An 11060-nucleotide genomic window follows, 5' to 3' on the forward strand; every position below is an offset into this window, starting at 1 on the left:
TTGTATAATACCTGTTTGGTAAAAACTAAATGCAAATGTTTTCCGTTTTGTACAAAAGTAATGCACAGTAATTAACTAAAATGTCATTTCTTTACAGTTTAGTTTTTTTACTTGTTTTTTACACCTAAGTTTCTATTACAGATACTTTATTTCTAAATGTTATATTCTAGTTTATACAAAAACATTACATTTAACATAATAATAATAGTGTTAATAAAAATAATTATATAATAATAAAAATAATAAAAATAACAATTAGAACAAAAATAATATTAATAATAATAAGAAGAAAAAGAAATAAGGTTAATTTTATTTTGGTTTTGACACCTTTGATATTAAGAAGTTTTCCTTGCATTTTAAATTAATTCCTATGCACACCAATGAACAAAGATGCTCATGTTTTAAACCACTTTTTATTTAATACTTAAAGATAAAATTTAGTTTATGCATAATTTTCAAATATTATTGTTTCTACATGTAATAACTAAGTGTGTACAGACACATTTAAAACAATAAATATGACATAAATTAAAAAAGTTTTTGTTAGGTATACCTATTGGTTTTTCAAACCATGTTTTTTGACAAAATAAGTTAATTCTTATGCGTTGCATACTAAAATAAACAGTTGCTGTTTTTTTGAACTACCTATTTAATACAAACTAAATTGAGAAATGGTAACTTATTAAGCTTGTACATTTTTAATCAAAATAGTTTAAAATCGATCAAATAAACGAATAAAAATTGCCTTACACTCAGACTATGACTACTTGAAAACTTCAAATCTCAGGCAAACTTTGTCATTTTTCAGTTTTTGGCTTGAGTTGCTTTTTGTATGCTAAAATATCAGGCTAGTTTTAGTCACTTAGACTGACTTTTTTTGCTTTAAAAAGTAGTAAATTTAATTTATGATGTATGTTTTGTTCAATGCACAGTGTAGGTTTGAAATAAAAAATATTTTAAATTTTAAGTCTTACAGCTGATATGATTTGAATTATCATTCATACTAATTGTATACATATAAGTGTGAACAATTAGTGTTGCCAAAAAATTTCGGAAAAGCTTGGAATTTGACAATTTATAGTTAAAAAATCTGAAAAAGCCTTGAATTTGAGAATTATCGTAAAAACCTGGAATTTTAAACAACTTTTACATGTAAAGTAATGCAAACTCGATTTGACACAAAATATCTATTATAAAAATGTTTTTCTATTAAAAAACACATTTAAAGTATTTTAACAGTATCTTTTAAATTTTCTATAATTTTTAAAACAGTTTTTTACCTTTAACTTAATTATATACTAAAAAAAGAAGCAAAAAATTGTACTTTTATAAACTTTATATTGGCGCGTTGCACCTTTGCTTTTAAAATGTCTGTACCTATTGTTGTGCTTTGTATTGGAACTAAACCTAGAATTTCTTTTAAAATGTCAAAATTAGTAAAACCACCTATAATAAAAATTCTAAAATTAGCAATATCTGTTGTATCAGTTCTCGCATCTTAACAGATTGATTTAAGTCCTAATATGGTTTATGCGGCTTTATAATCTTCAGACATTTTCTAAACACGAATTCTTGTTGATATTGAAGAAATAAACAAAAATATTATACTAACGCAAACATAAATTATTCAAATAAGTTTTCAGCTTTCAACGGTATCTTTTTTTAGTAATTACTTTTGCTACTTTATAACTTGCCTGAACAGTTTTTTCTGATAAGTCTGTAGTTACTGAAAATAATTATGTGCGTTGTTGAAACTGACTTAAGCAATTTGTTTTTTCTATTCTCGCAATAACTCCAAACTAACATATTATAGTTTTTATAGCTCGTCTTATAATTCACATTTGCTCTTTTTAAATGCAATATTTTTATTGCAGATAAAGAATTGCTATAATGCTCAATAAAAAATAGGTTTTTCTAATTCATCAATAGCTTAATAAATTTTTATATATTTGTTAAAAATGTTTAAAAACTTAATTTTCCACCCAAGCTGAATTACAATTATTTTTTTAGTTATATAATTAATTCACTGTTAATAAATTTCGGTATTTCTTTATTTTGTGAACTTTATTTTAAACAGTGTTGCCAAACAAACAGGCTAGTTTTAAAAAATTTTTCAATTCAGACTAGGTTGAGCTGTTTAAGAAGTTTTATAAAACTCGGTGTATCTAAAACTTTTATTTCCAACACTTTGAATAAATCTTCGAAATCTCAGAATAGTTTTTATGACTGTAGTGTAGTTTACTAATTGTATTTTTTTGTCTATTTAAATATTGTGCTTTGTTATAAAAATGATGTTTTAGTTAAACTGTTAAAAAATATAGGCTTAATCGTTTGCTAACAAAAGATCCTAGTGAAGTAACTTCACTGGTATAAAAATAAAAACAAATTGTACAGTAATCTTCCTTTATTGTACCAACATATGTTTCTGTGTGTTAACGAATCAACACACTTCAACTGGGTTGTTAATGGAAAGAAAAACTGAGTTTTTCTTTCCATTAACAGTTTTTCTCAGTTTTTTCAGTTTCAGTTTTTTCATTTTTTCTCAGTTTTTCTTTCCATTAACAACCCAGTTGAAGTGTGTTGATTCGTCAACACACAGAAACATATGTTGGTACAATAAGTTAAAATTACTGTACAATTTGTTTTGATGTTTTAGTTATGTATAAATGCTTGATTAACAGAAAGTTTTTAACTATTTTAACTTTTAGTAAACTTTTAATATAATTTAGACATTTTTGCTTTTAAAGTGGCAACCGTGTAAAAGACTAATTAATTACTAATAAGGTATTTTATTAAAGTATTCCAGCATTAACTATGCTAAAAAATTTGATTTAAATTTTTAATAACAATTTTATTTAAATAACTAATTACTGAATTTTCTAAAGAGTGCAAACTATTTAAGACGCAAAAACTATTATCTAAACTTAACATTTTTTAAAATATGAAAAGGTGGTTCATAATATAAAAAATGTATAAAAGTTTTATACCCATAAATGTTTTTCATGCTCAGCTTTTATAGAGAGTTAGGTTGTAAGTAAAATAATAAAAGTATTTTTTAAAGTTTAAGTTATTAAGTATTTAGGAAAGTATATATTTTATTAAGACTTAAGTATATTAAACAATATAAATTCTATTACAATAGATATTTGTATATCAAATAGGCATTCATGTGTAGCTAAAAGTCATTTAAAGTTATTTAGTGAAAAAAAGTAAAACTATCTCTGGTGTGACTAAAACTAAAGCCAAAAGATTCAAATATCACGAAAACTACAACTGTGGCCCGCAAGAATTTTGAAAACTTGAAGTTTGGCTTGCGAGCACCAACTGCCTGCCGACCCCTGCTCTAGTAGTTGTGTCGCAGTTTTACCATAAAAAACTGGCAACTATGATTGGTATTCAGTACTTCCGTACTAAAAATTTGTTTCTAAATAAAGTTTAAAAATAGACGCATTAAAATCATTCACAACTAAACGTAAATATTTAAGAAATTGTAAGTTTTAGGTGAGATAAAACTTACGCTTGTTTAATCATTAAATTTTGATAAAGCTTTCGGTTCGGCTAATGTTAGCTAAGCTGAGATGTCTTAACCTTTATACAATACGCTAAGTGCGGCTCTTTGATTTTTTCACCACATTGTATTAGATTAAATAAATAAATGCAGTAAAATTCAGTCAAGCGCTTTATTAGTGATAATATTTGTCATTGTTTTAGTACTCTTCAATAGGGTATGTTTCAGAAAAGCACATCGTTACTGTAGCACGGGTCGTCACTTTAGCAAGGAGAGACGCTAAAGCACTGAGTGACACTTTAGCACGGAGTGATTCAAAAGCACAGGCTAACACTTTAGTACATAGCGACTCTTTGGCACTGGGTGACACTTTAGCACAGAGTGACACTTAAGCTAAGAGTGTAACATTTGCACAGCGTCACTTTAGCACGGGGTGTCACTTTAGTACGGAATGACACTTTTGCACGGTGACACTTTAGCACAAAGTGACACTTTAACACGGAATGACTTTCTAGCACAAAGTTACAATTTAGCACGGAGTGACACTTTAGCACCATTATAGTTTATTGAACGACAAAAAAACGCTCAAAATATTTGGTCCTAAGACCTGGTGCACGAAAAAACCTTTCGGTTATCGAGTCGCACACCACGGATACCTTTTAACGTCCTGTCCAGGACACTCGATACTTTTAGGTTAATAACTTAAATACTAAGTAAGAATATACTTTTCAAAATTTTACTTTATGTAGTTAGCATCCTATTGATTACGCATTTTAGACACTTTAAAGTGTGAATTCAAGGAGAAGTATATCTACCAAAGTTATTTTTATTTAAATTTATAGTTAAGTAAGGAGTAAATTGTAAAACAAAGCTTGGCAGCCTTTTTAAGTAAATTACGAGTTATTTTTCCAATTCATCGTTCTGTATACGTTTGTTTTCAGCTTTTTTAGCGTCTGATGAACTGCTCTGCAGGGAAACGGCGTAACGCAATAAAAGTTAAACATTAAATTTATATAATTACGAATTATACTTAGAAATCACTCGTAGGGAGCAATAAGTTAAAGTAGTAGGCTTTATTTTTGAGAAGAACTATACTTAATAATAAAAATAAGTACTGGAAAACAAGAAGTTGGTAAATTAAATGTTAAATTGAAGATTAAACACTGAATTAAGTGTTTCAAACTTTATACAAATTTAATTCATATAATAAAGTACTAATATTTCACTTACAGTTTATTAAAAAAGTTTGCTTGGCTGAGAAGGTTGGAATAAATACTTAATTTATGTAAAACACTATTTTAAACTTTGTTAGGATAACGAGCATAAACGAAGTTTACAACATTATATTTAGTCTAAATTAAAGTTTACTGTATCCCGCGTAAAAATTCCAGTAGTAGATAAGTACTTTTCAACCTACTGTATGCAGTCTCTCTATATATTAAGACCAAAAAAGAACATTGATTAAAACTCCTCGTCATTTTTTCAAACAATGCTTTTAAAGTATTAACAACTCATACTTAAAAACTTGCAGCTTTTTTGTTCCATTCTAATTAGCAATGCATTTTACTAATAAAACTTTTGTCGGACCAAGCTACTTTAATTAGAATATTTGCATACAATTATGTTCTGGTGAGTTGAAAATTTTAAGCAGGAAGATACAACGATAAGAAACGGATATAACAAAACGTTATAACGCAACCATTTATCCTCTGAGTTAAACGCTTGCACCAACGCTTATTTATTGCTTTATAGGGTTTTTCAACTAACATGACATATAATATTTATTTATTTAATATTTATAAATAATATATAGTATTTTGAGTTTTATTCATCAATGCTATTAACTTAAAAGATTAAAAAATGTTTGAAAGTGATATAGTGCCGCAGCATTATTAAACTTTATCTAAAATAAATATGTTTTGCAGATTTAAATTTCTGTGACGTTACGAAACTGCGTTTGTTTTAAAATCATAAATTCAATCTTTTTTTATTTGGTTTTTAAGTATCCAATGTTAATAAACGAAACTATTAAAATAAAAGTATGAAACCATATGTTTTGATTTTAGTTTTTCATAAAATATATTTACTAAAATGTCCTTAAAACTTAAAAAAGAAATTATTTGTGATTTCAATATGTCTTAAAATTGTTATTCTATGAAAATCTTAAATCTTGTTCTAAATAAAGTAAAAATATTGTGTTAATATTTCTAAACCTCAATAATTTTTTATAGCTTTTGTGCTTTAAATATTTTTTTTATTACAACCTCTTTTAAAAAATACATTACTTTTCTAACATAAACTTTATACTGTTAAAATTAATGTTCATAAATTCTGATAACAGATAAGTTTTAAAAAATCAGCAAATTTAAAAGAACTAATTATACTTAATTTAAAGGAAGACTTAAGATTTTAAGACGTTATGTAAAATATCTGTCAAAAAATGTTAAATGAACAGTTTATACAGTTTGATTTATTAGTCTACTGGATCATTTGCCTTTTTTACTACTACCCGATCTGGCCAAATTATAGTTTTAAAAGGGATCCGGACCCGTTAGATCAATAGTTTTGAAACATTTTATCTGAAAATAGATTGGGATCCAATTATTTAAACTTGCAATAAATATTTTTTCTTTAAAAACATCTTTAGATAAAAGTCAATAGTTTACAACAGAATGTTTCCTAAAAAGACACAAGTTAACTATCGAGCGTAAAAAATCACAGCATTAACACTTTTAAAAACTTTAACTGGTGTACACTGTAGGTCAACAAATCTTTTATTTGTGATTTTTCTTTGCTATCAAACAAAAAAAAATTAATAAAGAAATAAGTTGAACTTTTTATTTGCTCTTTTTTGGATAACTAAAGCTGTATCAACAAAAGCATATTAATTAATTATATCATATAAATTTTCCTATATGACAAACTAAAACTTTTTATATGTAGTGTTTTAAATTTTGATGTATTTGTTTTATTCGTAAATAAATAAGTTTTAGTACAATTTTTCAATATTCTATAACAATTTTTTGTGACTACTTCAGTTAGTGGACTCTATGTGGCAGCGTTTAGTACATAACATTCGAGATTTAATTGACAACATAGGTTTTTCGGGATGCTTTATCTTATAACTAATTTACATCCAGAGAAAGTTCTAATAAAAACATGTAAAAGATAACAAAGTTTAATTTTAAACTTAGAGTTTATTTGAACATACACTGTTTTAATCATTAGGCATTATTTAAAATACACAACTGTAGAAAGCACAAAAGATTTAAATATTTAACTTATAAGTTAATTAATTAAAAGAAAAGCTTAATAAAGATAGTTTATTAACAACATATAGTTAACTATTTTTATGTACTTGAAAGTTAAATTCGGGCGGATGCGACATTATTTTAGTGCCAACTGGATCCAGCCGGACCCCGATTTTAAAAAATGGATCCGGCCAGATCTTAACTTTTTAAAATAGATCTGGATCCGGAAAGTTAAACATCCGTCATCTCTCAATCTTTACTGTAACTACTTAACGAAAATATATGGTGGTTATATCAAATATGAGCTGTTTTTAACATTAAATTTGTTAGAACATTCAACAAAAATTTGAAAAGTACCTAGTTTGTTGAAAACTAACATCGTTTCTAATTGTTGCATTAATAACACAGTTTTACGAAGTTCTAAAAAAATATAGAAACGTCTTTCAAAAATCGGATTTGCTTTAAACACCAACTTACATTTGTCTACGATACTTTAGCTAAATTAAAATTATGGTAGAGATCAGGGTTTCCTGGTTAAGTGGACCATATCGCCTCTTGGGATACCTAAGCTCCTAGGGGAAATATATTGGTAATAAAGTAGTAAATGAGCGATATTTATATAAGGAGGAGATTATTTTTTACATTTCTACCAACTGGGATACTATGAAAATTAGTATCAGAAACCTTAGTATAGAGATAGAAAGATGCACACTTTTTTAAGTTATAAAATGATACAATTTTTTTGTTTATTTAAGTATAAAACTAGTTACCTAATTAAATAATTATCTTTACATTTAAGCAATAAAAAAACATTCTTTTGAAATTAAGTAAAAGGTGTATTATTTCTGCCCACCTTAACAATATCAGAAACACAAGTTAGTTATTTCAAAACTACACAGGAGTGTTTGTAATATATTGTAGATTGTCTAAATTGTAAAACTAAAGAGTGATTTTTTATTTCAGTAAAGTAATTAGCCAAAATGTACTTTAAGTCATGTATTTAAATGTTACACCACTCTATTGTGTTTATATATAGTGATCGCAAGTTGCTAGAGAAATCGCAGGCAGAAAAATCATACAGACTGTTTTCAAAACAGTATCATAGAAGTTTCGTTGGACAGTTATATTAAATTGATATTTAATAATTTAAATTATAAAATTTTTACATTTAGTAACTTTACTTTTCCAAGAGCTTTAAAATCTAACTGTTTAGGTTTTTGTAAGCACATTTTTGAAAGTTATTTTGGGATAATTTGTTTAGTAACAGTAAACAGTTTCAATTTTTTTTTGTATAGAAAATGCTGATGCTGTTTTAAATCTATTTTATTAATGGATACTAAAAACTCTTAAGGTTATTTTTCTAAGACTAATCAATGGCAGTTGTATTGGCTGGGTGTGAGCAGAGGTAGTTTGGTTTTTGTTATAGTTTTTGAACATGCAGTTTTCGTTTACTAAACTATTTTTTTTTTATGTGAGTTTTGTAATTAAGTATGATTATTTTTTTTCTTAATAGTTGTGATGTTTGTTTTAAAAATAATAAAAGTTTTTAAACATGTCTAGTTTAATTTTTTCGTTTATTTTTACTTTCAAGTGAGGTTTAAAAACTAATTTATTCATTATTTACTTAAGTAGTTGATAAGTTTTTTCTTCTTTTTTATTTTTAAAAAATATTTAGTTGTATATTTTTAAGTGTAATTTATTTACTTTTATTTTCTTACATGTATCTGGTATTTATTAGTGTGAGAACTAGTTATTATAACTGAGTAATTTACATATTAAAAAAGTAAAATAAAATACAAAATATTTTTACCTTTTTGTACTTATAAGCACATAGATCTGTAGATCTTATTACAATAGGTTGTACTCTGCAGTTAAAGCTTATATTCATGTTTGTTTCTACATATATAAAAGGAAAATATGTTACTTATAACCATTTTACCACTTCTCCCTTTTTTTGATTATTGACTTACATTTTTTAGGGTTGCTCTTGTAGAGAGGGCAACAAGAAAAATTTGAACTTATATGATTTGAACTTATATGATCATAAAAATCGAAATCGTTGGGTGGAGACGGTGTGGTGCCTATGGTAGACTACAGTTTTTATAGTTAACATTGGCAGTGTTGTGTTTAAAAAAGAGTATATACTATTTAAAATAATAATTTTTTTATTTAATTTAAGTAAAAAAAAATAAATATTGATCTTAATGTTATAATTACAACTAATCAACACTATTTACAAAATATATGGTATGAGGCTCGATGTCCTAAAGGTCTTTCTCAACACCAATCCATTGACCATAGTTGTGAGCGTTCACATTTTTCTTTCTTTAGGTAGATTAGCTTTTTTTTAATTTATCCCCTCAAACAGTTTGTGTTTTTTTACTTTTATACAAACAAACACCATCACTTGTATTTTCTAGGCATGGTATATAGTAGCTACATAACATCAAAAAAGTTTATTTATAAGATAATAAACTATTATAATACAAGGTTGCCTAAAAAATAAACAGCTAAGAGAGACAGAACCTGCTTCGGCCTCTTGTCTAAACTCCTACCCCCTATCACCTGAGCTCTTGTATTGTTTATTCAACGACGAAAAAATATCGCGAAAAATATTTGGTCCAAAGACCTGGTGCTGTATACCTAACTCCACCACAGGTTACAGAAAGCGACAGATGCTAACGTTTATACTAGACAAAATTATTTCTTAATAATAAGTTTAATTGGGCTCAATAATATTTAGAAAGGCTTGACAAACATCTTTACAAAATCTCTTACGAAGGTGGACTAAAAGTAAAAATTAGTTAATTTAAATTTAAAAAAGCTACATAAATTAACTATGTTTTCAATGTATTGTACAACCTAGCACATGGGTTAGCTTAATATTATTAAGTATAGTCCATTAATATTATTGACAATAAAGTAATTCAAGTGTTTTAATTAAACGTGTGAATATTTTATTGTTTGCTGCAGCATTTCATCCTTGTAAATTAGATATAAAGACGGATTGTATTGTTTATCATAACTTTTTTAAAATAGACGCATTAAAATACAAAACAGAAATCTTCATGTCTATATTTTAAACTAGTTACTAAGTTAAAACTTTATATATAGTCATAATTAAAAACATTAAAACCTTTTTTCTCTTAATCTTCAAAATAGATTTTTTGAAACAAAATAACTTCGTTAAAAGTTTTTGAAAGTGAAAAACATGTAAACATAAGTGAATGTACATAAAATATATTATATAGTATTTTAAAAAATTATATCTAGGTTACATATGCTAAAAATTACAACTCGCTAAAATGAAAAACAGTTGAAAGAATAAGACAAAAAAATATAAACAGACACGGTATTTCAGTGAACTTTTAATATTGATGTAGTTAATTATTTTGGCAAGAAACTATAAAAAACCCATAGAGTAGTACAAATAATTTAGTATGATATAAAACTATAACTTTAATTAACTAAAAAGAACTAACCTAAGGTGCATAACAGCCAAATCGCTATGAAAGTTTAGTTTTAATGAATACTGAGGGTAAAATTCTTGCTTATCTTATTACATCTAGTCAAATTTAGAAAAAACATATATTAGTTATTTTACTTCAAATAGTTTTGAAACTGCATAAAAATCAAAGTTCAGACTGTCGCTCAAAATAATTTTAAACAAAAACGGCTTTAAAAAATGTTAAAAAACTAAGATTTATAAATAAAAGACATGTTCTAAAACTTTTAAAGAGCTCTACAAACAAAGCAAATGATATTTTTTACCTTTACAAAAGCCATTAACAATTTTTTGAGTCTTCATCAAAAAAGTTAAAAACTAACAAAAACTCAGCTTGAAATATAAAGTGTAGGATTTTTACAAAACTTATGAAAAACTCATAGGTTACTTTCTATATCTTCATCCTTATATTTAGTTTTTAAAGCTTAACTTTAATAATTAGCTTATCTAACAGTAGCCGAAAATTCATTATTTATCAAATTTTTGAATTCATCAAAAAGTTGTTTTGCTCTTCGATTTAAAGAATTTTTATTATACTTGTTGAAATTTAAGTTATTTTTTAACTAGTTTAAATTTCGTCATTTTAAGGGGTGTACAACAATTCAAATCCTTAATTATTTCAAAATTTCAAAGGACCTTAACCCAAAAAGTGGTGTATATTAGAAAAAAAATATATGTATGTAGGTCTTCTTGATATCTAGAAGCCTTTTTTTATGATCGCAAAATTTTAAATATTTTTTTGAGATTTGGCTAAAACTAACATATAAATATAGTTATATTTAGTAATTTTAGGATA

The sequence above is a fragment of the Thalia democratica genome, chromosome 6 (assembly GCF_965202585.1).
Source record: "Thalia democratica chromosome 6, ktThaDemo2.hap1.1, whole genome shotgun sequence".
NCBI lineage: Eukaryota > Metazoa > Chordata > Thaliacea > Salpida > Salpidae > Thalia > Thalia democratica.